At 39.8% G+C, this 27,303-nt stretch overlaps 1 long non-coding RNA gene across 3 annotated transcripts in view; it reads left to right on the top strand.

Moving 5' to 3' along the window:
- The window catches only part of LOC119230810 (uncharacterized), a 239,663-nt gene that overhangs the window by 129,921 nt on the left and 82,439 nt on the right, over positions 1 to 27,303 (top strand). The gene's annotated exons all lie outside the window — the stretch shown is intronic.

Here is a 27,303-nt window from a genome sequence, read left to right on the forward strand (position 1 = left end):
TTATATTCCCTGCTCCCAGTAATGTCAATCAGGATGTCTCCAGACATTGCCAAATGTTCCCTGGGGATCAAAATTGCCCCATGGATTGACAACCAGCTCTAGATAAAGGTTAATATAGTGGTAGGCATATAGCAAATGTCATATAAATCTTACTATAATTATAGTAATAATCTGCTCTTTTTTGGTTTCTCCATCTGTTCTTTTTTCTCTTTCTAAGAGGTCTTTTCTTTGACCTCTTATAAATAACTCCATGTCTTAGGTCCCTTAATTTACATTGAAAACCATCCCTGACAAACTTATTGATATTGGAGTGCTTTCACTTTAATCAATGCACAGCAATCTAAACCAGAGACACCACCTCTGATAAGGTGATTTAGGCAACCAGCAAGCTAAGTAAAGCAAGTATTTTAGGAATATATCTTCCTAACCTTCCAGAAGACAAATGAAAATCAATTGTCAAATCATTTGTAAAATAATTTGTAAAATCATTTACACAAATGATTGTGTGCTGCTTGCTCAGATGGCATTAGTGGGCGGGTCCAAAGCATGTCCCCTGGAGCACCAGCTCTCAGTATTTGGGAGTGAGTGTTGCACATAAGGAGAGTTCTCTGTTTAAATGAATTTAAGAAATTTTAAGTTGATCAAAACTGAACCAATCTCTTTATATCTCCAAGATCTTTAAGATGCTACTGTGCACCACAATTATTCATGAAGAGATACAGTTCCAGATTAAGAGTAGAAAGGCACCGATTTCTATCTGTTGGGGTCAACATATTACATGGTGTGAGTCAAATCTTGCTTACTCCCTATTTTTATAAATAAAATGTTATTGGAACACAGATGTGCCCATTCATCCACTTATTGTCTATGGCTGCTTTGATTCGACAGTGGTAATTTGAGACTGCAGACTCTATATAGTCTACAAAGTGACAGAGACTCTATAGTCTACAAAGCCTAAATTCTTCATTATCTGACTTTTTAAAGAAAAAGTTTATATACCTCTATTATAGGCTGAAAGGTCTGTGAAATTCATGCTCAGAGGCACTGGTTTAGAGAAACTCAGTTCTGCAAAAGATTTTAAAGGGCACCTATCTGACTGTGGCAGTGTGACTTCACAATGACCAGATCCTTCAGAATCACTTGGAAGCTTGTTAAAAATGAATATTCCTGGAGTCCTGTCCTGACGCCATAGAACCAGAGTGTCTAGGAGACTGGTCCAGAAATTGGTGTTAACCCAGTAGCCCTCTAATTCTTAGGCACAGCTCAACTGAGTTACCCTGATCTGATCTGTACCAATCCAGTAGCTGAATCTTTCTTCAGTATCCATGACACCTACATGGCCGGGAACTCACTAATTCCCAAACAGTCCATTCTACTCTTAGTTTGGAGTAATTATCAGAAAGTTCCAAATGTCAAACAAGTTCGTCCTATTACAAATTCTACTCATTTACTTTAATTCCTTCCACTTCCACTACTTCCTAGTGTGGAGCAGGAAGACAAAAAGCAAAGTCATCCACAAAAACCTAGCTCTCTCCCTCCACCCCCCCCTTGATCTAATACTCTTCAGTAACTCTTCCCTGGCTGCTCCAGGCAAAATTAACCCCATTCTGCTCTAGACTCTCATTGAAGGTACCCTGTATCTTCTCCACATTTCTGTAATTTAGTGTTGTACTGAGAAGCACAGATTTTTGACAAAGTTAAATAGGCCCAAGACCCTATCCCAGCCAGTCTTTCCCTGGTTGTAAGCCCTTAGGCAAGTCACTTTATTATTTTTTTATAAGTAATTTTTTTTAAGATTTATTTATTTATTTATTTATTTATTTATTTATTTATTTATACAAGCACTGGGTACAGTCAGAAGCGCGGGAGGGTGAGAGAATTCACCAGAGCCAGAGCAGGGAGCAGAGCAGGCAGAAGGACTGAAGTACACTGCTGAGGGGAGCAGCAGGCGGCAGGGGAGGTCTGTGCGCCATGTGGGACCCTCCTCCAGTGGCCAGGGAGCAGCCAGGGATCCAACCGGTGCTGCAGAGGCCGCGCGCAGCTTCGCAGCCCAGCGCTCAACTGCTGCGCCACCGGGGAGGCCCAAGGCAAGTCACTTTACATTAGGACTCCATTTTCTTATCTGTAAAAAGGTATGATCACTCCTAGCTGGGGAGAAGTGCTGAGGCTTAACTACCCCAGCTACAGGACTTTTCTCAGAGCTAGTTTACAGCAAGGCCATGACTGACATTGCTCAATGTCAGCAAGGAGGGGGTGAAGCTGCTGTTTTCCTCACGGGGTAGTGAACCCCTCCAGAAAAGGGAGCATCTCTAATATCTCTTTTTGAATCCCTAGTGCCTATTACACCATAAATGCCAAAACCAGAAAATTTACTAATGGAATGACTAAATGCTGAAAGAAAGCAGATAAAACAGTGGTTACGAGCAATGGGACTGAAGATCATCTGCCTAGTTTCAAATCCCTTTAGCACCTGTTGTTCCATGTGTGGTCCTGAGGAAACACACAGATGTCTGTAAATCCGAGTTTACTCCTGGGTAAAATGGAGCCCTCCAAGGGTGGTTGTGAATAAAATAAGATAATGCAGGAAAAGCACTCAGCTCATAACAAAAACCTTATAAGGACTATAATTATCATTATTATCTCTACTACCAATGGTAGTAATAGCACCCCTGGCATGCCCCTGTGGTGCCTGGGCATAAGAAGTGTCCCTGGAGAAGATTTCTTTGCTTATGGAAAAGTCTTATCTTTGCTTCCCCTCCCCGATTTCCTATCCTTAGATCCCTTGGGAAACACACAGCTAGGGAGACAGCTTAAAATTTGGAATGAGGCTAACATCTAGAATTACACACATGGTAAATCCTGTGACTTCACTAAGCTATGCACAGTTAACATTTCCCTCAATGCCATAAACCAGACACCCTTTTATCCCCGCAATGCTTTAGTGTATTAGGTGCAGATTTAATTGAACTCCTAAACATCGAAGCTACAGTACCCAAAAGACATGGAGGAATGTCTTGTGTCCAAAACAAATAAAGGAGAAATCATAAATACCAGGGTTCTGAGACATCAACATTTATACTCAGAAGGCTCTTCTTACTACTAAACCTGACATTTTAATCCCTCAGAGATTTGCCCTTGATTATCTCCAAGTTGAAGCTTATGGACAAATGTGAGCACCTGGAGCTTGTATCACACCTGCTTCTAAAGAGGTTAAGTGAGGTGAGGGTTGACTGTCCTACTCTCTAATGTATGTTCTACATATGTGACCTACACTGTTCTAGGTCTTGGGGCCAAAATATATACACATGACTCTTGCCCTTAAAGATCTCCTGTCCAGTGGGACAGGTCATCAACCAATTTTATTGGGTGCCAATAAAATCAGTGATGATCTGATGTTACTTTGATGAATGGAATAGAGGATTGGTTTGGAGGTTAAGGTTGTCAGAACAGCATTTGTGAAGGCCCTATGGGCTTCAGAGGAAGTGGAAGGAGGCCTACTTGATTATAAGGGTAAAGAGGATTATACATAATAAGGCTGGAGAGAAAACGGAGGCCAGCTGTGGTGAAACACAGTCACTTCAAAAAACATGGTCTTTATTTTAAGAACAAAGAAAAGGAATTGAAATGTTATAAGCAGAGGACTGATGGCATTTTCATTTCAAAAAAAGTCAGAAGACTAGATTGATGAGACCAACTGGGAGGCTTTAAAGGTAGTTTGGCAAGGGATGGTGGGAACATGAACCAGTGTGATGGGTAGTGAAAGTCATAAGAGGTGACTCGTGGCTACAAGAGATGAACTGATGTTAAAAAATAAAAAGAAACAACTTCAGATCTCAAACGACCAACTGCATATCTTCATTCATCTAAGAAAATGGGAATTTAGAAGACTGCAAAGAAAGAAAATAAAAGACTATTTAGTCTGACTGGGTGACACTAAAGACAACTGCAAATGCATACTGCCACTTTTCAAACTTAGCTTGAAACTATTTGCATTATTTTTTATCAGAATGCCAAGACCATTTAATAGGGGAAAGGACACTATTTTCAACATATGGGGCTTGAAAAACTAGATATCCACCTGTAAGAGGATGAGGGTGGACCCTTTACCTAATACCTATTAAATAACAAAAATCTAACTTCATAAATGTAAGGCTCTGATCGACTTGATCAAACAGTTCATGAATCACTATCCCATTTAGCAAGTAGAAATGTGCTCCAAAGAATTATATAAAATAAAATGGTTTTATAGGTAGAAAAAGGACAAAACAAAGGGAGAGGGAATTATTACAGGTGTAAGTAACTTACCTATGGGAAATGGAAAAGGTCTATGTGGAAGACATTCTTTATTTTTTTTGAGATTTATTTATTCACGCATACAAGAACCAGGGTACAGGCCAGATCTGTGGAGGGGTGAAAGGATTCACCAGAGACAGAGCAGGGAACAGAACAGTCAGACTGACTGAAATACACTGGGGAGGGGAGCAGTGGGCGAGATAGGAGAGGTCTGCCACGCCATGTGGGCATCTCTCCGGCCAGCCGGGATCAAACCTGTGTTGCAGAGGCTACAGACAGCTTCACAGCACTGGACTCAACTGCCTGAGCCACCAGGGAGGCCCCCTGGAAGACATCATCTTTGGGGAAATGGAGAAGATTATGTCACTGGTGTTGACCAGAAAATTCCATACTGGCCAGCTAAAACTACAGTTGAGGGAGGTTAAAACTGCAGTCAGATCCAGTAGTAAGTCTTGGTGGGATTAGCACAAGTGACTCCGTTTTAAGCCTTTCATTTTCTTTTAACAGTTACCACTTCACAGTCTTAGAAAGGCCGCTCTCAAAAAAATAATTAGAAAATAACAAGCGTTGGCAAGGATGAGGAGAAAGGGAAACCCTTGCAGATTATTGGTAGTGTAGTAAAATGTTGCAGTCACTCTGGAAGACAGTTAGTAGTGCCTCTAAAAACAGAATTACCATATGATCCAACAATTCTACTTCTGGGTATATGGCCCCCAAAATGGTGTAGAAGAGATACTTGTACACTCATATTCAAAGTAGTAATAATGGGGGGAAACCATGTTATCTATTGACAGATGAATGGAAAAGCAAAATATGACATACATACAGTGGAATATTATTCAGCCTCAAGAAGGAAGAAAATTCTGATATATAATACATGGACGAATCTTGAGGACATTATTCTAAGTACAATAAGTCAGTCATAAAACATAAATGCTATATGATTCTATTTACACAAGGTACTTAGAATAGTCAAAATCATAAAACAAGAAAGTAGAATGATGGTTGCCAGGTGTTGGGGGGAAGGGAGGACATAGGGTTATTGTTTAAAGGGTATAGAGTTTCAGTTTTATAAGAGAAAGAGTTCTGAAGATGGATAGTGGTGATGGTAACAACATTATGGATGTATTCAATATCACTGAACTTCATACTGAGAAATGCTTGAAAGAGTAAATTTTATATTATGTGCTTTTTACCACAACAAAAAGATATCAGAAATAAATATCTGACTCACACTCAAGAATTTACTACGAAGGGCACAAAATGGAGCTTAACTGCCTGTGCTCTGCTTAACTGGAAGATATAATTCCATAATAAAAATTCAGAGTTATATTTGCAGCAACATAGAGGGTTTTATACTATCACCAGCATCAGAAGCAGTGAGTTTAAATCCCAGCTCAGTCACTTCCTAGCAAGTGATTAGTAATGACCTTCATCCTACCCCTCTTTTTTCTCATCAGTACAATGGAAATGATGAGCCCTGACTTATAGGGTTATTAAGAGGTTATAAGGAGATGAACTGAGGATTAAACATATAAATTGTCTGGTACTAAGCCTGATCTACATATATGTTAGCTCCTTTGATCATTAATGACACTATCCCCATAGAAACAGACACAACAGAACGATGAAGAGTGATTTCTTTGAAGATGGGAAAGTTGTTCCTTGTTTCCATCCCTAGCAGAATAGAAGATCATCCTTAATAGGGGCTAGTGGATTTATTCTTTTCAAAAAGATTTATTTTTATTTATTTATGCATATAAGAACTAGGGTAGAGGCCAAAGGTGCAGGGGTGAGAGGATTCACCAAAGACAGAGTGGGGAGCAGAACAGGCAGATGAACTAAAATACACTGCTGAGGGGAGCAGTGGGCAAGACAGAAGAGGTCTGCTGTGCCATGTGTGTTAGCTCCCTGTCTGGGACTTGAACTCTGGCATGGCAGTGATAGTGCTGAGCCTAACCCCTGAGCAACCAGGGAGGTCGCAGGGGCTAATGGATTTAGATCACAGTAGTGCAACCTCTCAACAGGTAAATAGGACAATGAGTTTCAAACTTTTTTTCCAAATGCTCTGCTCTTTCTATTTGATTTTATTTCATTAGAAAAAAAAATCTGAGGGCCTCCCCGGTGGTGCAGCGGTTGAGCACTGGGTTGCGAAGCTGCCCCGCAGCCTCTGCAGCACCAGTTCGATCCCCAGCCACCAGATAAGGGTCCCACATGGCACGCAGACCTCTCCTGCGGCCCGCTGCCCTCCCCCCCCCAGCAGTGTACTTCGTCACTGTGCCTGTTCTACTCTCTGCTCTAGCTCTGGTGAATTCTCTCACCCTCCGGTGTCTCTGACTATACCCAGTGCTTGTATAAATAAATAAATAAATAAATAAATAAATAAATAAATAAATAAATAAATGAATAAATCTTTAAAAAAAAAAAAAGAAAAGAAAAAAATATCTGAATTCCTGCTATGAGTGAGACCATCCGATATCTTTCTTTTTCTTTCTGGTTTATTTCGCTGAGCATGATCCCTTCCAGTTCCATCCATGTTGCTGCAAATTGCATGAGTTAGGGACCAGGAAAAAGACTAATTATAATAAAATCAAAATCAACAAGCAACTATAAATGAGACACAATGGGGGCGGGGAAGGAGGGAATAAGATGAAAACAAGGGGGGTGGGGGGTGGGAATTGTATGGGGACTATAACCATGACGAAAATGCGTACATTGTACAAAATGAAAAATGATGTAAAAAATATATTTTAAAAAATAATATTTTTTTTTTTTTAAAATCTGGTCATGACTCAGCAAAGTGTTTTCCTGACCCTGGGTTGTGACCCATAGTTTGAAAAATACCAATTTAGGGAATTCACATGCAAGTCCTTCCAGGAAGGCTTCCTGTTATGCCTTCACCTGCAGAGGTTGTTCCCACACTTGCATTTCCTGGCATCTCACAATTCCAGGCTGTGCCTCACCATGTAGTCACAATAGTTTTCTTGCTTCCCTAGAGAACATGCACTGTTGGCATGTCCATCTTGCTCTACCTGTCTAGTCTCCTTCCTTACTCTATACCCAGGAGACCAATTAGAAATTGGGACAGCTGAATAGCTATCAAGTGTGGTAGAGGTGGGACAAGTGAGTAGGGAAACTAGCATCTATTCCAGTTAACCACATTAGCTGAGGGCTCCCTCTGTGCCTTACACTATGCAATGCTTAAGAGGAGAAGAAGACTCTTCCAAACTCCCTGAAGCTGGGCAGGATCTGAGAGTCTGGAAGCAGAGCACACAGCCTTCAGTGTGGAGATGGGAAGGGCTCACAAACAGAGGCAAGGTATGATCAGACCTTTGCCAGGTACCAAAGAAACTTCCAAAAGACAGAGGAATGGCACGGACCGGCTTGCCAGGCTCAGCTTATGAAATAACGTATCTGCACTAAAAGTTCACTCTTTGATATGAAGTGCACAAAGCAACACTAGCACTGTATGCGAGTTCCTAATTCCAACAGGCTGGAAAAAATTGATTTTTGTTTCTCCTTGGCTGTTCAGGCTTAGAATGGACAATCAGTACTGCAGCAGCTGAGAAACCAACCGTGGTTTGCTAATGTGGAGAATAGTGACCTTGTGAGGAGGCAGACAGCACTTGATTTCCATTTTCCTCTTCCAAGTAATACCCCCTTTAACTATGAATATGTTTCTTTACCTCTGTGAGCTTCTCTTTCTTCACTACAAAAAGAGACTACTAGCAAAACCTATAGGACAGTGTTGTCTGGAGCATTAACTGAGAAAATGCACATAAAGCCCCAGTACAGCCCCAGGTGCATCATGAGCCTTTAAAGAAGTGAGTCAGAGTTTTTATTTTTCAACACTCAATACAGTATAATTGAGGGGGAAAAAAGAGAGTCACAGAAAACAGCTTTTCTCCATCAAGCCAAAAGGACATAGTTTCCTAGTGAGAAAATGTGGGTAAGTTAGGCCCTGATTACTCCAGGAATCATAAGAGATTTTATCTCAGGAGCCGCTGTGTTATGCTAATGTGCAAATGTTACTTAGGGGAGGATCACTTATTAGCACTGCAGATACTGTCATTTGGCTCCTGGGCCTGAAGCTTTGTAGAAGGATGCCTCTGGCATCAGCCACCTGCCCTGTGGGGAACTTCCCGGATTCAGAATATTTCAGCCAGCCTCAGATTTTAAGAAGTTACTTTGGGTAGATGGTCTCTGGAGGCTCTAGGAGTCTGCCCTCCTAGACTGCCCTCCTAGGTCTGCCCCCGCCCCACCCACTTCCCTGCCATGATCCTATCTGCTCAAGTGCCCCACGATAAAGCACCCTTCTGGGCTGCTACCTGTTTCAACTCTAATCAACTTCCCAAGGCTTGTTTCTCCATGAAACTGTCCCAGGGGAGCTCAGCCTATTTCAGTCTTTTCTTTCTCTGAGGTCTTATAGTGAAAATTTAGCATCTATAACTACTCTATCCAACAAAATTATAGACTGAACCAGATAAATAATTTTACATTTTCTAGTAGTCACCTTAAAGAAAAGTAAAAGTAAGCGAAATTGACAAGACTATATTTTGAAGTCTCGTATGTATTACGAGCACTTACAGCACATTTTAATTTGAAGTAGTCACATCTCATGTGGTAACTACAAGTAGGTAGAGGTCCTTTTTCTAGAAAGCAAAGGTTTTATTCCCTTCTCTTCCATGTTCTTCCACAACTGGGTCTACTAACAGGCAAGTGACTTTAGGAAAAGCAAAAATCCACAGCAATTCCTCCCACAAGTCTTCAGACCAGTTCCTCTGGCCAGGGAATGCTTTCACAATTCTAGGTTTCTAGGTGCCTGCTTAAACACTGCAGCATTTTCACTGAACAGGTTTGCAGCCTCTGGTCTGGAGCTTAACTGTGTGCTAGAGTAGGCGAGGAAGAAATAAACACTAGAACAAATGGAGGGGATGCCCCTTTGAGACCACCTAGGTAAAAGAAATTGTGAACCTTAAGGATGAGTAGCCCCAAATCCTCTTTGAACAGATGGACTAAATCACAGACTGAGAGAGCCCTGTTCAAACCACAATCTGGTGGACCACACTGACCACAGGTGCCATGCTAGACACAAAGCAATGTGTCCTGACTAGAGATTACCTTACAATTATTTGAAGGGAGAAGGCTGAGAGTCTGCATGTGCAGGTGGGGCATAACCTGTCTGCACATGCTCAGGGGTAGCCTAACCCAGAACAAGCTATGAAAGCTCTTCTCTGCCCCATCTTGTGGACCTTCCCTTTAAATATCTGTTCCTAACTCCTTTTGAGGAACCGGGATGAAGTCTTTCCTGCACTGGTCCCATCATACATGAGTCTTTAATAAAGCCTTGCCTGGTTCAACTACACCTAGTGAGCAAAGGACCTGCTCTTTTGGGTTGAGCCCTGTAGCACCTTAAGCACCCTTCTTCTCACTCTGTGGACCAGAAGCAGAGGCTTCTGTTGGGTACTTTCTCTCTGTGCCTACCTGCTCTTTCAGGATTCACATTGCATTTGAGTCCAGGCTAGGAGACATGGTCTCCAGGAAGCAAAGGACTCTGGGAAACTCATGATTTCAATTTTACTTTCATTTCCCAATCTGTATGTTACCACTTACTTTTCAGTCTTCAGACAGAAATTCTATGAATGTTGTCCAGGGTTTTTGGTTGCCTTTCGTGGGCAAAATAAGATAGTGTGCTCACACTATCTTTACCAGAAGCACAACACTAGGGATTTTTTTTTTTCAGTGTGTTGCATTACATTCAACCTCTATGACACCTGATCATCCACAAATGGTATATATAGAAACTTTACATTAGATTGAATAGGATGCCAATTCACAGATAATGTCAAATACCTATTCTATTCACATACTTAGCATGAAACAAAAATGCATTTTACAATAAGAACAGACAGAAAGGGATTTCAACACTTATCTTGTAGTAAAGCTAGAATAATGGCTGAATTTTTTACTTTGTGAAAGTCTAAAGATCTACTACTACACATTACTGACTTGGTCACATGTGTGTTTCATTAGGCAACATACAGTACATCCATGTTTTCATACATCATTTTTGTAAACATCTGACTTGATAAGGCAGCTGTGGGTTTTATTTATTTGGAATGTCTGGCCTTCAATAATAATAGCCTCTAGTTTCCTTTTATGGTAGGAAATAGATTTTAATTTTGAAATTAAGTAAGAGTATATTGCGAAGAAGTATATCCATTTATATGGATCCACTAATTTCCAAAAGTAGTATCAACTAAACCAAAAAGGCAATGATTGATACCTCTAAAAATCACTAAACCAAAAAGGCAATGATTGATACCTCTAAAAATCACTGGAGGGCTAGTCATTGTTCAAGCCACTTCCCTTGCTCACACTGTTCAAGCCACTTCCCTTGCTCACACAGAGCTGATAGTACACTGATAAAGAGAGCTAATTCCAGAAAATGTTGTGAAATGATGTGGTGGTTAAGATGATAAGAATATAGGAATTTCTGGAAATGAAAATGCAGATATTTGCATAGTAGTATGAACTGCACAATATGTTTTCATTGAATAAAATTATTCATTTTAAATAGTCATCACTAATTGTCTATGATGTGTCAAGTTCCTAGACACTCTGTTTCCATAATTTATGAGTAATCCCAGATGGGTTCTGCTTTAATCAAACCTTACACACAAAAGTCTGAATTGACTTTTATCAATACACATAGTGAGATCTATGTGAAAATAAATTGTTGTGTTTTTAAAACAAACCTGAAAATATTTCCAATTACAAACATTTTTTAAAACTATACCCGTTTGGGGGGACTCTAGACTAAAGTATAACGGTAAAAAGAACATGGACTGTGGAGTCAGAAATACCTAACTTTAAATCCTTGAAATTAATTTTCACCTCAACTTTGTCATACCTATATTTTTGGATTTTAACAGTACCTATATAAAAGCATTGTGGTCAAGTATGCATGATATAAAGCAGATCAAGTTTGTAGCATAATTGAGCATATGGTAAGCCTACAATATCTATACATTAAAGCTTATTTGCAAGACATATAGAATGAATTTTTTCTCAATGATTGAAATTATAAGTAAAAACATCAAATATGAATTTGCTCTATTACCTGTGATGTTTAAGAATGATTACATGTAGGAATAACCTTGGTAGGGAATATGCCAGTGTCAAATATTTGAATTTTCATATTTCCACAATTTCTAGCCCTCAAAGAAAATCATTTTAATGCTCATTTTATTTTTGTGAGCTATATTTATCTTCATCACTTACTAAGCACCCACAATGTGTGTCTGAGGATCTATACAATCCATGTGAGACATAATCCCTGCTCTTACAGAGTTTACCTGCTAAAAGACAAGATGTACTTGAAAAGGGAGCCTTTTGGAATGAGGATTATTTGTGTTGCTAAACTTTGTGCCAGAACAAAGGCAAGTTCATTCACTCCCCTCTTCAAGTCTATTTAACCTTTTTCTTGCACTTTCATGTGGGGCTGAGATTTTCATTTGAGTGAGCAGAAAGCAAAGCTAGGATATCATTGTACTGAGGTAGTTTAGGAAGTCCATGATCATTATACCAGTGATATCATTTGCTAATTACCTAAGGGCTGAATTCCCTGTTAGGTGTTTTCACACTTAATCCCCACAATAAGGATGTCTTATTTCTCACATTTAACATCTGTGGCCAGTGAAACTGAGAAATACTTAATAACATGCACACAGCAAAGGGGTTTGGATTTAAATTTAGGAGAGTTTGCTCTTTTTTTTTTTTCTTTGTTATAAGTTGTATGCTTTTTTTTAGTTTAAGAATTTTTTTATATATTTTTATATCATTTTTCATTTTTGTACAATATATCCTTTCTCATTTCAGTTATAGTCCGTGTGAAATTCCCACCACAAACTAACCTGCATACCATCACCATAGTCCCATGTGCTCTTCCCACCCTGTTTTGATCCTACTCCCTTCTCCCCCTCTGCAGAATATTTATTATAATTACTTTTTCCCCCCTGATTCCTTATTTGGATCTTTTACATTCCTCCTATAAGTGAAACTGGGCTGCTACGTGTTAAAAAAAAATGAAGCTTGACTACTACCTCACACCATGCACAAAAATCAACTCAAAATGGATTAAAGAACTAGACATAAGACCTGAAACCATAAAATATTAGAGTTCGCTCTTTTGAGATTACTCTCCTTAGCTCAACTCAAGAATGCATAAAGCTATAGAATGCAAATGCCTGGGCCTCTTGAATATCTTCCATTATCCTTTCTTCAACAGGTAAAGTTCTAAAGGTCAGTGTGTGGCACTTAAACATAAATCCCTCACTGCCATCTCCAGCAGACATTACTAATTGATCAAAGAGATTTTGCCCAACAAAACTAGACTTAGCCTCGGAATCCTTCTCAACACAGCACACAAAATAGTCAATCTCAATGAACTGTTCATAACACTCAAAATCTATTTCACATCTCTCCACAGCACCTTGTGACTCTATTAAAGACTATGATAATACATTATATTTTAATTATTTTCTTACCCTCTAGGCTTCCCTTTTAGTTTTAACTGAGACTTCAGTGTTAGGAATACGTATCTTCCTAAATCCAGTTCCCTGTATGCCATCTACCACACAGCACAATGGGCACCCAGTAATTTTTTTTTTATCAAATCGAAGTAAATACTTTTAGTTTAAACATATTTGACTAGCATATGCTAAGCATGCTAATTATTAAACATGGATAATAGAATGACTAACACTTAAACATTTATGGAGTATTTACTATTTGTTGTGTGCTGAGCAAAGCAGTTCACATTATCAATTTAACTAAAAGAATGATCCATTGAGATAAAAATATTATCCCTCATTTTATAGATAATGATTCTGAAATTTAGCGGGCTTAAATGATTTTTGTCCCAAACCAATTGTTCTGACCCACAAACCCACACTTTTAACACTACACTGATTATAACAGAATGCCCACAAAAAGTACATTTTTTCATCTCACACTTTATTTATATTACTATACTACTGCCATATTGGCTCTTATGCCATTGCCAGGTGATTCTGGAGAAACTTTTCAATTCCTTTACCAGCACTATTTCAGGGTCTACCCTGTGCTGGTCACTGTCACAAGTGCTTTGAGCTATGAAGGTGAATAAGACTTGATGTCAGAGTACTCACAGTCTAGTTGGGAAGGCAGTCATTTAACAAATGGGCAGTCATGCAAGTAGGTGATACCATGGGTGAATGAGACAGAGACACTGAGCTTGGCATCAAAGAATCCTGAATGGTGGAAAATAATGATTCAAGGGGAAGGAAGGAAGGGAAAGGCACACATTGCAGAAAGAATACATGTGACACAGTACTAGAGTCTAGAATCTGGTATCCAGGGATATGGCTGTTGGTTTCACAATCCTAGGTCTGTATCTTTCATCCTTCTCAAAATAATGGGCCTTCCAAATAGAACTCCAAAAGGTCTACCCCGAAACTCTAGACTCCTAAGAGTTGAGTCTACCATTATACATATGTTTCCTCTACCAGCACATGGAAATAGTCTTCTATCTATGCATTACTTTAATGCAGCGATTGATCATGGTTGCTGAAGGGTGTCATGAGTTTTTGAGGATTTTACCCCACCTTTTACATCCCCAGAAGGTCTACCCTCTGAAATCCATGAATACCTCACGAACATATTCTTTCAGAACTGAGACCTTCAAAAAGAGGCACATAACTTCCCCACTTTCCAATGAGAGACATTATTCAAGTGTCCTCAAGTGACAGATGGTCTAATAATCTACAAAAACGTGCTCCTTACACTCTGAGGGCAGTTCTGTTTTACTTAAGAGTTTTCACTCACACAAGTACCATCTGGAGCCCACATCCTCTATCTTAAGCTTCAAATAAATTCTGATTTACCTCAGAAATGTTTGCCAAGTGTCTGCTTGCTAGAAAAATTCCCAGTTTCTCCTCTTTGAGGCATGCCTTTGCAGCAATATATGACACCTCATAGGCACTTAATAAATGAGTGCATATTGGGACACTCTTTAGAATGTTATAAAGGATACCTGTTAGGGGACAAAGGTTTGGGAACTGCAGTTACATGTCTGGGAAGGGAGCAGTCTGGCAAAATCACACAATTTTCATATAGATGGAGCATCCTAACCTGAATAAAAGCTGCATGTGCTACATCAACATTCTGATTCAATACTGTTAAAGTTTCTTTGCCAAACATCTTTTCAACTCTCAGAATTTGTAAGTCTGGAACACATTTTGATCTGATGATGTATGTGTATCGAAGAAGAATGGAATGATGCTTGACGATGGACTTCAAATCCCCAAGGGATCATGGGCTATTATGTTCCTCGAGAAGCCCGAGGAATGCTTTTGTTGGGTCTACCCCACAGACTCTGGTGGCATGTTTGTTGCTAACACCTTGAGAGGGGGACAAGGGGCCTTGGTTCTCGTGCATTCTCTCTGGGACAAAACCAAGGTGCATATATGATTTCATTCATCATCCTGATGTGTTATCTAAGCCCCGTGTTATGTCCAATGCACTCTGGAGAATGCCTTAAGTATTTGAGCTAAGCCACTGAGAAAGGCAAAGCAGCTAATCCAGCTACTCTTTCTATGCCAGCCATTTGATCCACAGATGCTGTGAGCAGTGCTTTGTTGCCAGGACTGGAAATGAACCACTCCTGTTCTTTTGCACTGATACCTCCTCGAGAGCAGGAAAGCATCCCTTTCCTCTTTAAAGTGCACCCGGATGCAGAGTCAACTAGTTTTATGTTTTTTTTTTTTAAAGGTTAACAGTCTTTTTAATCAATTCCTTTAGTAGGTGGGTCCTACAGATATAATACCTTTTCGGAAACTGGGAAATGAGTAATTCCTAAGCTTTGAGCCAGGGGAAAAAAAAAACCTGAAACTTTGGAAGGTATTTTACCTTTTAGTGTAACAATTACAAAGGCTTCTTCATACATTTATCTGGAAACTCATCTGTGTTCCATTATCTAACAATATAGTATTTACTGTTTTTATTTTTAAAAACCTTCTCCATAAACAGAAAGAGTAGGATAATGGAATGTAAAATTTTATGGAATATATTTTCTTACTAAAAATATTGCTTCCATTTTCCTACATACTTAATTCCTAAATATTTTCAAAGACTTGATGTTCAATGTCATCTAGTAATAAACAGAATCTTCTTTGAGAAACACTAAAATCAAACCAGGACATATATTATGGCAGTTAATGGGGAAGGCTCTACTAAGAAAGACCTGAGTTTGAGTCCTAGTTCTGCTAATCAATGGAATTAGCCTGAGCACATAAATAAGGAACATTAAAGCATTTATCGAGTATCTATCCAGTAGGCATTTTATTAAGGGCCTTATTACATATTTTAATTTCATTTAATCCTAGAGTCCCATGTGGCTGGTACTACTGTTATTCCTACTTTGCAGATGAGAATACAGAGGCTAGGTAATGTTTATGACTTAGGCTCACACAGCAAGTACATAAACTTGATGTAACAGAGCTCCCACCCCTCTCCTTTGTCATGGAAGATCTGGTCCCTTGGTCAGTTTCCCTAATTACTGGCTCCTTCCCTCTCCCAGCCTTTTTACTACAACATCTCCACATTCATCCTCTCCCTTGCCATTCATACCTCCTCCTAAATAGCACTTGCTCCAGGAAGTCTTCACGGTAGCCTGTTAATGGTTAATTCCTTTTGTAACTATGAGTTCAATATCCATCTTCCCTGCTGCATGCCAAACCATGAGTAAATAATTGATTCATTAGTGACACATCATTCTCAGTTCTTTAACCATCAATACAATCAATTCCCATCAGCCTGTTTCTACCCCTGTGACTTTCAGCATGACAAAGAGGAAGAGGAAGGGGAAGAGATCCATGAAACTGTTCAAATTGTGGGACTTTGAGGTCAGTAACCTTGGGAAGGAAGGAGTTTAGAAAGCCTTGTTCACTCTGTATTCCTTTTAGAACACAGCCTTGAATCTGTATGTGCCATTTTTTGCCAGAAGAGTTTGTGAATGGTGATGGAGGGAGTGCTATCGGATTCACACCACTTCTATGGCAACATGAAGTTTTAAGCCCACAGAACTGTTACCAAACAAAAATTTGAACATGCCATATCTCAGCAGAGCTTCTGCTATCGAGAGTCAGTGTGGAGGAGTCGGATAAGCAATTCCTTAAGTGTGTTTTTCTATGCTCAGTGATGCTACATACTTCCTATATAAAGGGGCATCTTTGCCCCAGTCTCCATGGCCAAATATACAAAGGAAATGCTGCAGCAAGCCTTGTCTCACATATTCACATTAGACAAGCTGAAAGGTACACATTAGACAAATTGAGAGGTCCTTCAAGGAAAAAAAAAATCTATTTAACTTTGTTTAGTTCCTAAGCTTATGGCCATGTTTAGCTATAGAATGCTGTCTTAGATTAGATTACACCAGAAGCAGATTCTGAGATAAGGATTTAAGTGCAAACAGTTTTCTTTGGGAAGTGAGCTGATGGAAAGTATCAGGGATGAGGAGAGGAAGTGACACCGGCAAGGAAAAGAAGCCAGTCTAGAGAACATGAATAAGCAGATTTATCTCTGTGGGCAATTGGGAATCAACCTTGCTGGGAATAGGAAGAACATTCCTCAGAGGTATCTCATGTGAGAATGAGGAAGCTGCATATTTATCCACCAACACTCATCATAAATTAAAGTCTGTTCTGGGGTCACTAAGCTCTTTGGCCCTTCCAGCCTGCCCTCTATGATGTCCAGGGAATGAGGTCAGCAAAGAGTAAGGAAGTGCTTGCAAAAGAGTCTTCATGTGCTCCTGCATGGGAACTGTAAGTGCCCGGAAGACATTACAAGGTACTCTGCATGGTGCCCACCTCTGCTTTTTTAGTTTTCATGAGGGTCACCAATTAATACCTGATACAAGTAGTACTCAAGGAACAAAGTTTGGAATACAAGTAGTTGAGTGAATTCCAAGAAGCTATCATTTAGCTGAACAAACAGTGCAAAGGCTATGCTACAGTAAGAAAAACTCCAAAGGGAATTCCTGTCAATGCCATTAAATACCAAACATAAATCTTAAGACTCAGCAGAAATAGACTCAGAAAATCATCACTTATGGGATGCTACATGAAAGAGTCTTCTAAGAATCTAAACTTAGAATCAGGTTCTAACTTTGTCTGTCTGTGAAAGAGAAAAGTCATCTTTCCCACACCCTAGGCCACAGAGGCTGACATACTGTGTCCTGTGGATGATGCTGATAGGCTATACCCACAACAGGCTAGAGGCTGCCATAGAGACATAGACAAACACAGATATGAGTATCCCATTCCTTTTAAACTTACATTCTGGCTAAATCAGATGACACACTATCAAACAAGCAATAGAGAAAATGATTGGAGATGGTGGAGGGAGCTATGAAGACATTAAACAGGAAAATGGGAGGAAGGGCAGCTGAGGGAGAATTACTTTAAGTCAATTGATCCAAAATAGCTTCTTTGAGGAGGTAAACTGTTAGCTGACACCTGCTTGAAACAATGGAACAGAAAGAAAGATGTTTCAGGAGGAAACAGTAGGTGCAAAGGCCCTGCGGTCGGAATAAGATTAGAGCATTTGAGGACTCTGGAGGTCTGGAGTATTATGAGTGAAGGGTAAGGTGTGATTAGGATACTCTGGCAAGGAAGGCTACAATTGGAACTTGGGTGGAAATTTGATATATCTCACCCCTCTGTTTCCTTGTTCATAAGCCTCAAAAGACTTCGGGGAACATTTGCTAAATACCAAATGATGCTCCCAATTCTCTAGATTTCTGAGAAACATTTGAAGGGAATTCATAGAGTTCTGCTTCCAGGCAGGTATTTGAATAGTCTCATTGTATTCACCAGCATCTTCCACCAAGATCTCAAGTGGTTTCACAAATTGAAACCGGTCCCTAAAGCCAAATGTTAGCCTGCTCTTCAAATTTCTTGAGCCCCAGTATTTGTTTTTTTTTTTTAATTTTTATTTTTTTATGTATTTTTACATCATTTTTCATTTTTGCACAATGTATGCATTTTCATCTTGGTTACAGTCCCCATACAATTCCCACCACCCTTGTTTTGATCCTACTCCCTTCTCACATGCCCTATAGTGTGTCTCTGATTTATAGTTGCTTGTTGATTTTGATTTTTACTTTATTATAATTAGTTTTTTTCTTGGTCCCTTATTTAGGTTTTCTAGATTCCTGCTATGAGTGAGACCATCCAGTATTTTTCTTTTTCTTTCTGGCTTATTTGGCTGAGCATGATCCCTTCCAGCTCCATCCATTCTGCTGCAAATTGCATGAGTTTATCTTTTTTGATTGCTGAGTTATATTCCATTGTGTATATGTACCACATCTTCTTGACCCAGTCATGAAAATATAAGGTACAGTGTAGGGTCCACAGTCCACTTCTTGTTGGAAGGATCTCAGCTAAGTCTCCAACATCTGACCTTGCCAGTGGCCTCAACCCAGTCCCTCTAGGCTTTCAAGTGTGGTTTTCTTCTGCATGGACCTTTAGCAACTCTGAAGGAAGAGTTCCCTGTGAGCAGCCCCAAGGCATCACCCAGGCTTGGCCCATGAAGATAACTTTGAATGGTGTTTCAGGAGTGCACTTAGCCTTGTCTGGTACACAAGGGATGGTTCTTCGCTACCTGGCAAGGTCAGGGTCAGGAGAAAAGAGGGAAGAAGAGGCCAGCTCTTGATATTTAGGTCTTAACATTTGGGATGTCACAGCTGAGGACTCTGGCATCCAGCAGAGCATCACTGGGATGCCTGGATAAAAAAGTCTACTTCACCAGCAGTCACTGGGCATCGACATAGCTGAGAACTATGTGCTAACAGAAATGGCAATGTACAGGCCCTGCCCTGAGATGCTTTCGTGGAGGGGAAAGAAACTGACTGCTCCCAGTAAAACCAGGCAGAATGAAATCAGTGTCAAAAGAAAGGCTCAAACTGGGAATTTCAGGAGAGTGAGGGAATGAAAAAGGTCAGTGGGTTTCTCTACCTTGATGGCAATTAACCAGGCCCTTCATATAGACACATCCCCCTTGTCAGACCTGTGAGTCTGAGAAAGAGGACATGCAATGACAAGAGATGGCACATTATTAGAAAGACACAGGAGGAACTGGGTGGAGCAGGCAAATATGTCTGCAGGGCTGGAGCACCAGGTCCACATAGACAGGCAACACCGGGCGATAGCGAAGGGTCTGGCAGCTCTGGGGGTGCTTGAAGGTCCTCTTTCCTACCCTTGCTGCATTCACCTGTTCCTCTGTTGCTCCCTCTGCATCTGGGGCCCTTCTCTCAGGGTATGTTTTCAACATGCCCACAGACAAGCGCTCCATGTGGGTGTGAATCAGCGCTCTCTCTCTCTCTCACTCACACTTCCCTTGGGCAGACGGTTTGACCGCTGTGTGCCTGTTCCCTCATCTGCAAAAAGTGGAGGCTAACAGCACCTACCTTAAATGGATTTTGTAAGGATTAAATGAGTCACACTTAGAATATGCCTAGAGAGAATGGTGTTATTTTTATGGTTGGCCTGGGATTATCTCTGGTCTTAATAGCTGTGTCCAGGGTAGCAGCTCTCACAAACTGGCCACTTAACCATTTTAAGGGCAGCTACGATATTATAAATAAAGGGTCTCCTGGGTGCTCAGAGTCTTATGGATTCCTTTCTTCTATATCACAGTAAGATTCAAAATAAATTTTAAAACTTTTACATCTTATAAAATAATTAGGCTCATTAAATATTATTTAGGAAAAGACAGTCTCACTAAAAGCACATGAAAATCACAGAAGAGAGAATATATACTCTTATCTGCATACACCCCCCCCCCAGATACACACACCCACACACCCTGCTTGGGGGAACCAGCTCTGCCAATTGCACAGTAATTCTGCTCAGTCCATGTGGTTTGCATGGAGCTGACCTGGTCACAGACATGGAGTAGGGACAAGTGACTCTCCCCTGGGACCTCTCTTAGAGCTACTGAAAGATGCCCTTTTCTTTTGGGACCCATGAGACATCCGAATAAGATTTTTGAAGCGTCCGGTGATGAAAAATAGAGAAGGTACCTTTCTGGAGAGAGAAATAAAAGGGTCGGAGATGAGACTTTCCCACTGACAGCTGGAGAACCTGAGTCTAGAGGACCTGAAACTAAACCTTCACGTGCAGGCCAAAAAAAGAGCCATGATGCTTCTTTGTATTTTTCAGTAAATTAGTTTCAGCTGAGACACTGTTATTTACATTTGAGGTGATTTTGACCAGTCATTCAGAAAAAAACATATTGCCATTTGTGTAAATATATGCATATGTGTGTACATATGTGTTTGTGTGTTTATATGTATAATGTATTTCCTTCCCGTTCTTTTGTTTTCTTTCATTCTTTCTGCATATCTTTAAAAATGGATCTTAATCTGCACATTTTAATAATTTTCTCCTTCCTGATCCTGTCACAAAAGGTATTGCTTGGGATTAGCATCCAAGTCTTTTTGAGGGACTGTGACCTCACCCCCTCCCCTGCCACCTCTCTGACCGTGGGAAGGTATTCGAGAGGGCAAGGGGCTATCCCAGGAATCCAGGGACTGACAGTTTCTTCCAGCTCAGTTCTCTGTCACTGGACTGGAGAACGTCAGCTTTGATAGACATGGCCTGAGGTAAGCTTGGACTCCTGCCTGGTCTTTCAAAGCACTTTCCCTTTAGAATCTCCAAACCCAGCATTTTTCATAAACACCTTACTGCCTTTTATTTTTTTAGTGGAAATTCAAGGATGAGCATATTGTATATTAATGGTGGTGCAGAGACAGGCAGCGTGAGCACTCGTTTCAAGAATCTAAAACGAAATGCACAGAATATGTTCAGCTGCCAAGGAGTATAACAGAAAGTTGAAAATGCTATAATAACATGGTATGAATTATACCTGTGATTCTTAAAGAAAATCTGAGGTGAAGTGGCCTTTGCTGTATAATTAGCATGATGAGATAATATAGGCTACAGAACATTTGCTAGCAATTAGGGTGCTTGCTTACTCTGCATATAACTAAAAAATAACAGCAAAGTTTGTTTTGCTAATCTCTCCTCTGGATTTGTGAATTATTTGTTTTTATTATCATAAAGATAAACTGGGAAGACAAATCCAATGCAGGGGGAATTTTTATGACAGAACACTTGAGATGTCTTTGGATGTGGACGCCACACTTAATTTAATAAAAACCAAAGCAAACTATGTTGGAAACTCTAACAGAGGAATGTGTTTATAATGAGGGAAGGACAACAGGTCAGAAAACAAACAAGAGCTCTGAAACCACGGATGATGTTCATTACCCGCCATTCCTTATGCAGCTGGGGGACAGTGAGCAGGTCACAGCACCTTCCTGGGTTCTGACTTCCCTCGCCCGCCTAGAGGTGGCAACCATGTCTGCTCCGCCCACCTCAGAGTGGAGGACATCAAGGAGATAATGTGCTTTAGCCTAGATTTTTAAAATAAATATTAGTAATAAACTGCAACGTTATGAAATTATTCTGATAATGTTCTCTTATATTTACAGTGTTCACACAACTCGTAGATCGTGTGCAGTCATAATTCCTAGCCATTTTCCCCAGGTCTCTGCTAATCAAAGAGTAAAAAGAGATTCAGCTTCATAATGAAACAGGTTTTTGAAACTCTTCTCCAGCTGTATGACCTTAGGCAAATTAGTGACCTTTGTGTTCTTGGATGTATCCTCTATACAATGGGAATGAGACAATATTTGGCTAGGTGCTTGGAAGTTTTCTGGGAGACAGCAGATACGTACACCTTTATAACAATACTATACAAATATAGGGTTAAATTAAATATTTGATAAGTGAGTATAGCAATGCCAATAGTATCAGGAAAGCTGTCATTTTTTTACACCTTCTCTGCATTGGGTGCCATTCTAAAGCCTTTACATGAATTAACTCAGAGACATTCACAACAGTTCTATGAGTAAAAGGCTGTCATTATCAACACTGTGAGGATGAGGAAACCAGGGCTAAAGTATCTTGCCTAGGACCATCCAGATAATAAATGACCAGCTAAAAAGTGGTACAGGATGTCCAGCTCTAGAGCCAACCCCTATAACCTTTGTAAATTATTGCCTCTCTACTTGCAACATTTATTGAGCATTTACTATGTGAACATTGCTCTATTACTCTTTTATGTGGTTTACATTATTAACTCTTTTAATATTTTATTTTATATATTTCTTACATCATTTTTCATTTTTGCACAATGTATGCATTTTCATCTTGGTTATATTCCCCATACGATTGCACTCCCCTTATTTTGACCCCAATCCCTCCTCTCCCCCCACCCATAGTGTGCCTCTGGTTTATAGTTGCTTGTTGCTTGTTGATTTTTTCTTTATTATAGTTATTCTTTTTCCTGGTCCCTTGTTTAGGTTTTCTAAATCCCTGCTATGAGCGAGACCATCCGGTATTTTTCTTTTTCTTTCTGGCTTATTTCGGATCATGCTCAGTGAAATATGTTATTAACTCTTAATGCTACCTGCAAACCTAGATTACAGTTATTATCTAGTTAAGGAAATACCCAAGTAAGTTTGATTTTCAGGTAAACAACAAATGACTTTTATAAATTTATCTTATAAAATATGTGTGAGGTACTTACACTAAAAAGCTTATTTCCCGATATTAAAATTATTTTTAATTTTATACCTTAGGAAAGAGCAACTCTTACAACTATTGTTATTTTCAGGTCATCCTGATGTTTATTTCCAATTGTTCGCTAGTCCAACTAAATTCAGAAGTTATATGTATGAGCATAATAATGTTAATAAAACCTTAAATAGTTCTTCTAAACAATTTTCCCATGGGCACACAACTGAAAAAATTGAGTGGAGCATCACATACCCTAATGGGTAAGAGAACCACTATAATGAAGAAAATAGGTAGAAGTTGGAACCTAGCCCCAATTTCTGTCAGTGGTAGGACACTTCTGAAAATATAAGGCATAGTCACTGAGAACAATAAGACCAGTAAATAACAAAAGAAAAAGCAGGAGAAAGAATTATCAAAATCACTATCAAATTTAGCAAGAGGATCATAATAAGCTTGTGGTTTTTAGCTTAGCCCCAGTCCTGTGACTCCCTAGCTTCTGTGCAGCTGCAACTTTCAGGGATGTGTCTGTGAACTTTCCATTTATTGAGAAGTTTTAATATTCCAGATAACCTGATAAGAACTTTACCATTCTAAAAAAATACTCAAAAGATAAAATTCTCACTGTATATAAGAAAAATGGAGGCTCTGAAAATTAAGTCATTTCACAATATTTAACTTCCAACTGAAAAGTGTATGAGATGAGTCTGCACCCCAATGTTATATACTCCACAATCTAGTCTTATGACAAATCCATAAGACACATGCTATCATGGCCCTGGCCAAAGCCCATACAGACATTATTAGTTGATCATGAGCTCTTCCCTTTGAGACTGGAGATCACAATGGAATCCCTCTATTATTCTGGGCAGCAAGTATTGGTTAATTATAGCTGACATTCAATGTCACATCTATAAGCTACCCTTGCATCATCACTTCCTGCTTAACACCTTCATCTGAATGGCGACAATGAAAAAGAGTTAACTGAATGTTGATTAGTGCTACTTTACAAAGACTGCTAAGTAACTCCCCAAAATGGAATTTCTCTGAGATGTGATGTGATGGTTCAGAGGCTGCAGCCCACCTGCCACTTATAAAGGAAGAGGGGATGCTGTTTGAAGAGCCCAGGGCTCTCTGCCACCATGCCAGTTATGAAGCCACTGTTTCCAAAGATGTGATGCCGCTGTGATGGTCTACTGCTTCCCACAGGAGGAATACAGTGCTCTACTTCATGCCCATGGCGAGGTTGAGAACCACCCCCTCCTCTCTGAGGGGTTAAGTTTCCTTCTCAGACAGCATGCTCTCACAGGCATAATGACCGGGTTGAGGCTGGGAGGGCCCTCAAATCATGACACGGTACAGATTTAGGAGAGCAACAGGTCATTACCCTGGGTCTCAGACTGTAACCAAGCCCAGTTGGTTCACCTCTTTGTGCCCCCAGGATGCCCACCTTCTCCCCCTCTAGTCCACATATAATAATGCTTTTCTTCTTTCTCTTTCTTGAGAGAAGGATTAAAGAGCTGTGTGGACACACCCAACACATTGTTAGTGAAAGTGCAAGAGGAGACCATGAACCCAGTCATGAATGAGCAGAATCAAAAGTTGAGAGGGAGGTAGAGGAGAGCAATGTTATTCTTTAAATAGGCCTATTTCTATGATAGAACTTGTAGACTTCATGAATAGGAGCTCCATATTGTATTAATCGCCAATATTCCCCAGCATGGTCAAAACCAGCAACAAATCAGTTTATTGGAGTCAAAAATACACTTTGAGAGAAAGAGCAGGCTATTCAGACTCCACAAATAAAGCAAGGTGTAACACATTTGGGAAGGTGGTCAAAGGGTGTGGGTAATTGCCGAGGATACACAGGAGAGAAAAAAGAAACAAGGCACAGTCTAGGCAGACAGCCAAGGCAGGAAGATGGCAAGATTGAAGAGAATTATTTCCACCATGACTATGATGAAGAGTTGTGTTTGTGAACACTGACACCAACAGTTTAGACTTTAGAGTCTAATCTCTAGCTCTGAAGACTCCATGCTTACCTCCTGTTAGCTGAGTGGCCTTAAGCAAGTCACTTACATTTTCTAAGTCTCGATTCCCCCATCGATAAAATGGGGAAGTTAATACTTTTCTCACAGCACTGATATGAGAGCTCTGTGTAAAATATTGGCACCCAAATAGCTCAATATACTTATCATTATTATCTAAGTATGTCCACAACACAGCGTTTTTTAAAGTCAAAAGCTAGTTATTAAATGATCCCATTCTATACTCATAAAAAGAAAAAAAGAATACGTAAAAATTGGAAAGATATGAACTTCAACCTGTTATCAGGAACAGATGACTTTTTCCTGCTTTATATATTTCTATATCATTGGGTACTTATCTTTAAAAAAAGTTCTCATCTTTATAAGAAAACAAACTAAAAATGAACCTGATCCAATGACTTCTTGCCCCAAAGTTTAGGGCATAATATGAGTCTAAAGGAGTCTAAAGTGGCCACAACATTCTTGCTAAAGAATCAGATGCTCCCTCGAAAGGCAAACCTAAATAACCAAAAAAGAAAATAAGCCCATTTAGTAAAAATAATGAAAATGAAAGGGAGGATGGACATGTTCATTAATATGAGATGGGCTAAAATGGGAGGGTGAGACATAGCAACACAACAGTAACTATGTCATGTGCCAAGAGTAGAAAAGCTCCTCCTACCACCATTTTTTTTTTAAAGAATTATTTATTTATTTATACAAGCACTGGGTACAGTCAGAAGTGCGGGCAGGTGAGAGAATTCACCAGAACCAGAGCAGGGAACAGAACAGGCAGACCAATGAAGTACACTGCTGAGGGGAGCAGCGGGCGTGGCAGGAGAGGTCTGTGTGTGGGACCCTCGCCAGTGGCGGGGATCAAACCGGCATTGCAGAGGCTGCTGGCAGCTTTGCAGCCCAACGCTCAACTGCTGTGACATCAGTGGAGGCCCACCTCCTACCACCATTTTTAATGGAATAAGTAGTTTATTATTTTCTATGAAAGCAGTTTATTTCTCTGCATGTGGCAATGTATGGAATACACATCAGGTGGTTGAAATTTTGAAAAATAGAAATGTATCGTAAAGACTTTATGGGCACTGATATGTATTTACCAAGCGAAGAAGGATTTAAATGGTGGACTTTCACTCAAGTATCTGAGCATTAGAAAATGCTTGCATAAATAGATGAACTTGCTGATTGGATTGAGGGTTTTGAAACTGTCAATCTGAGAAGCTGATTTTAACTGAACAGAAAAGGAATAAGGAATTTTATGCATTATTCTAATTGCAATAAGTATTGAACATAAGATTTTTCAACCAATACTCGAGCAAAAACAACTCCCTTATTCTTGTATCTTCTGAAGAGGATGCTGATAAGGAATAAAACATCTGAAAACTCTTCCATGGTAATTGTTTCTGCCTGGGTAAATGAAGCCATGAATTAGTATTCTTAAGTAACTCTGGTGTTGGAGGATCTACCTCCCAGGTGGCTTTCCACTTGACTACGTGATCCTGGCAGAGGTCTCTATTCTTTTCCACCCGGCCACCCACAAGGTTTCTTTGCATCTTCCAGCATGGTTGCTGGGTCAGACCAACAAAGGTTGTCTAAGAGACTAAAGCAGGCATGGCAGTGCCTTTATGACCTAGCCTCAAAGTCACACACTAGTGTCAGAAGTCAGCACTGGCCCTGATTCAATGTGGGGGTAAATATAAATATACAAATATAAGAGGAGGTGAAGATACTCAGGGGCCATATTGAAGGCTGGCTACCAGTATAAAAATGGACAGTTTTGAAAGTTTAATGGAAGTGGTATTGAATAGAGATGATACTCATGGCAGAGGTTGTTAATACATGCATTATAGATTGAAAGTTATGAATGATCAAAATATATACAAAACTACATACAACCCTCTCCTCAGTCAGGGGGTAGGAGCACCCTTAAAATGTGTCTAAGTTCTAGTTTGGACCCATTTCATAGTTATTTCTAAGCTTGGTATCCTCAGCCCCAGGATAAGTGAAACATCAGTGAATTGACTGATAGCTTCAATATATTATTTATAAGAGTACCTGCTATGTGTCAGGCACAGTGCTAGTCCATGGAGTTCCAAGTCTAATGAAGACTATAAATATTTACCTGGTTAATGAATTATATTTCCTCACAAGAAAAATTGTAAGAGACCATGAGGACAAAGGTTAGCTAGGGAGTGTCAGGGAAGTGATAGTAAACTGAAAAATAATGAACAAAAGATGCCCAGACAAGTAGGAGCAAGAAGGGAGTTCTGGAGATGGGATGACAATGA

The sequence above is a fragment of the Talpa occidentalis genome, unplaced genomic scaffold (genome assembly GCF_014898055.3).
Source record: "Talpa occidentalis isolate TD23 unplaced genomic scaffold, MPIMG_talOcc4v2.1 talOcc4.10, whole genome shotgun sequence".
In the NCBI taxonomy this organism is placed as follows: domain Eukaryota; kingdom Metazoa; phylum Chordata; class Mammalia; order Eulipotyphla; family Talpidae; genus Talpa; species Talpa occidentalis.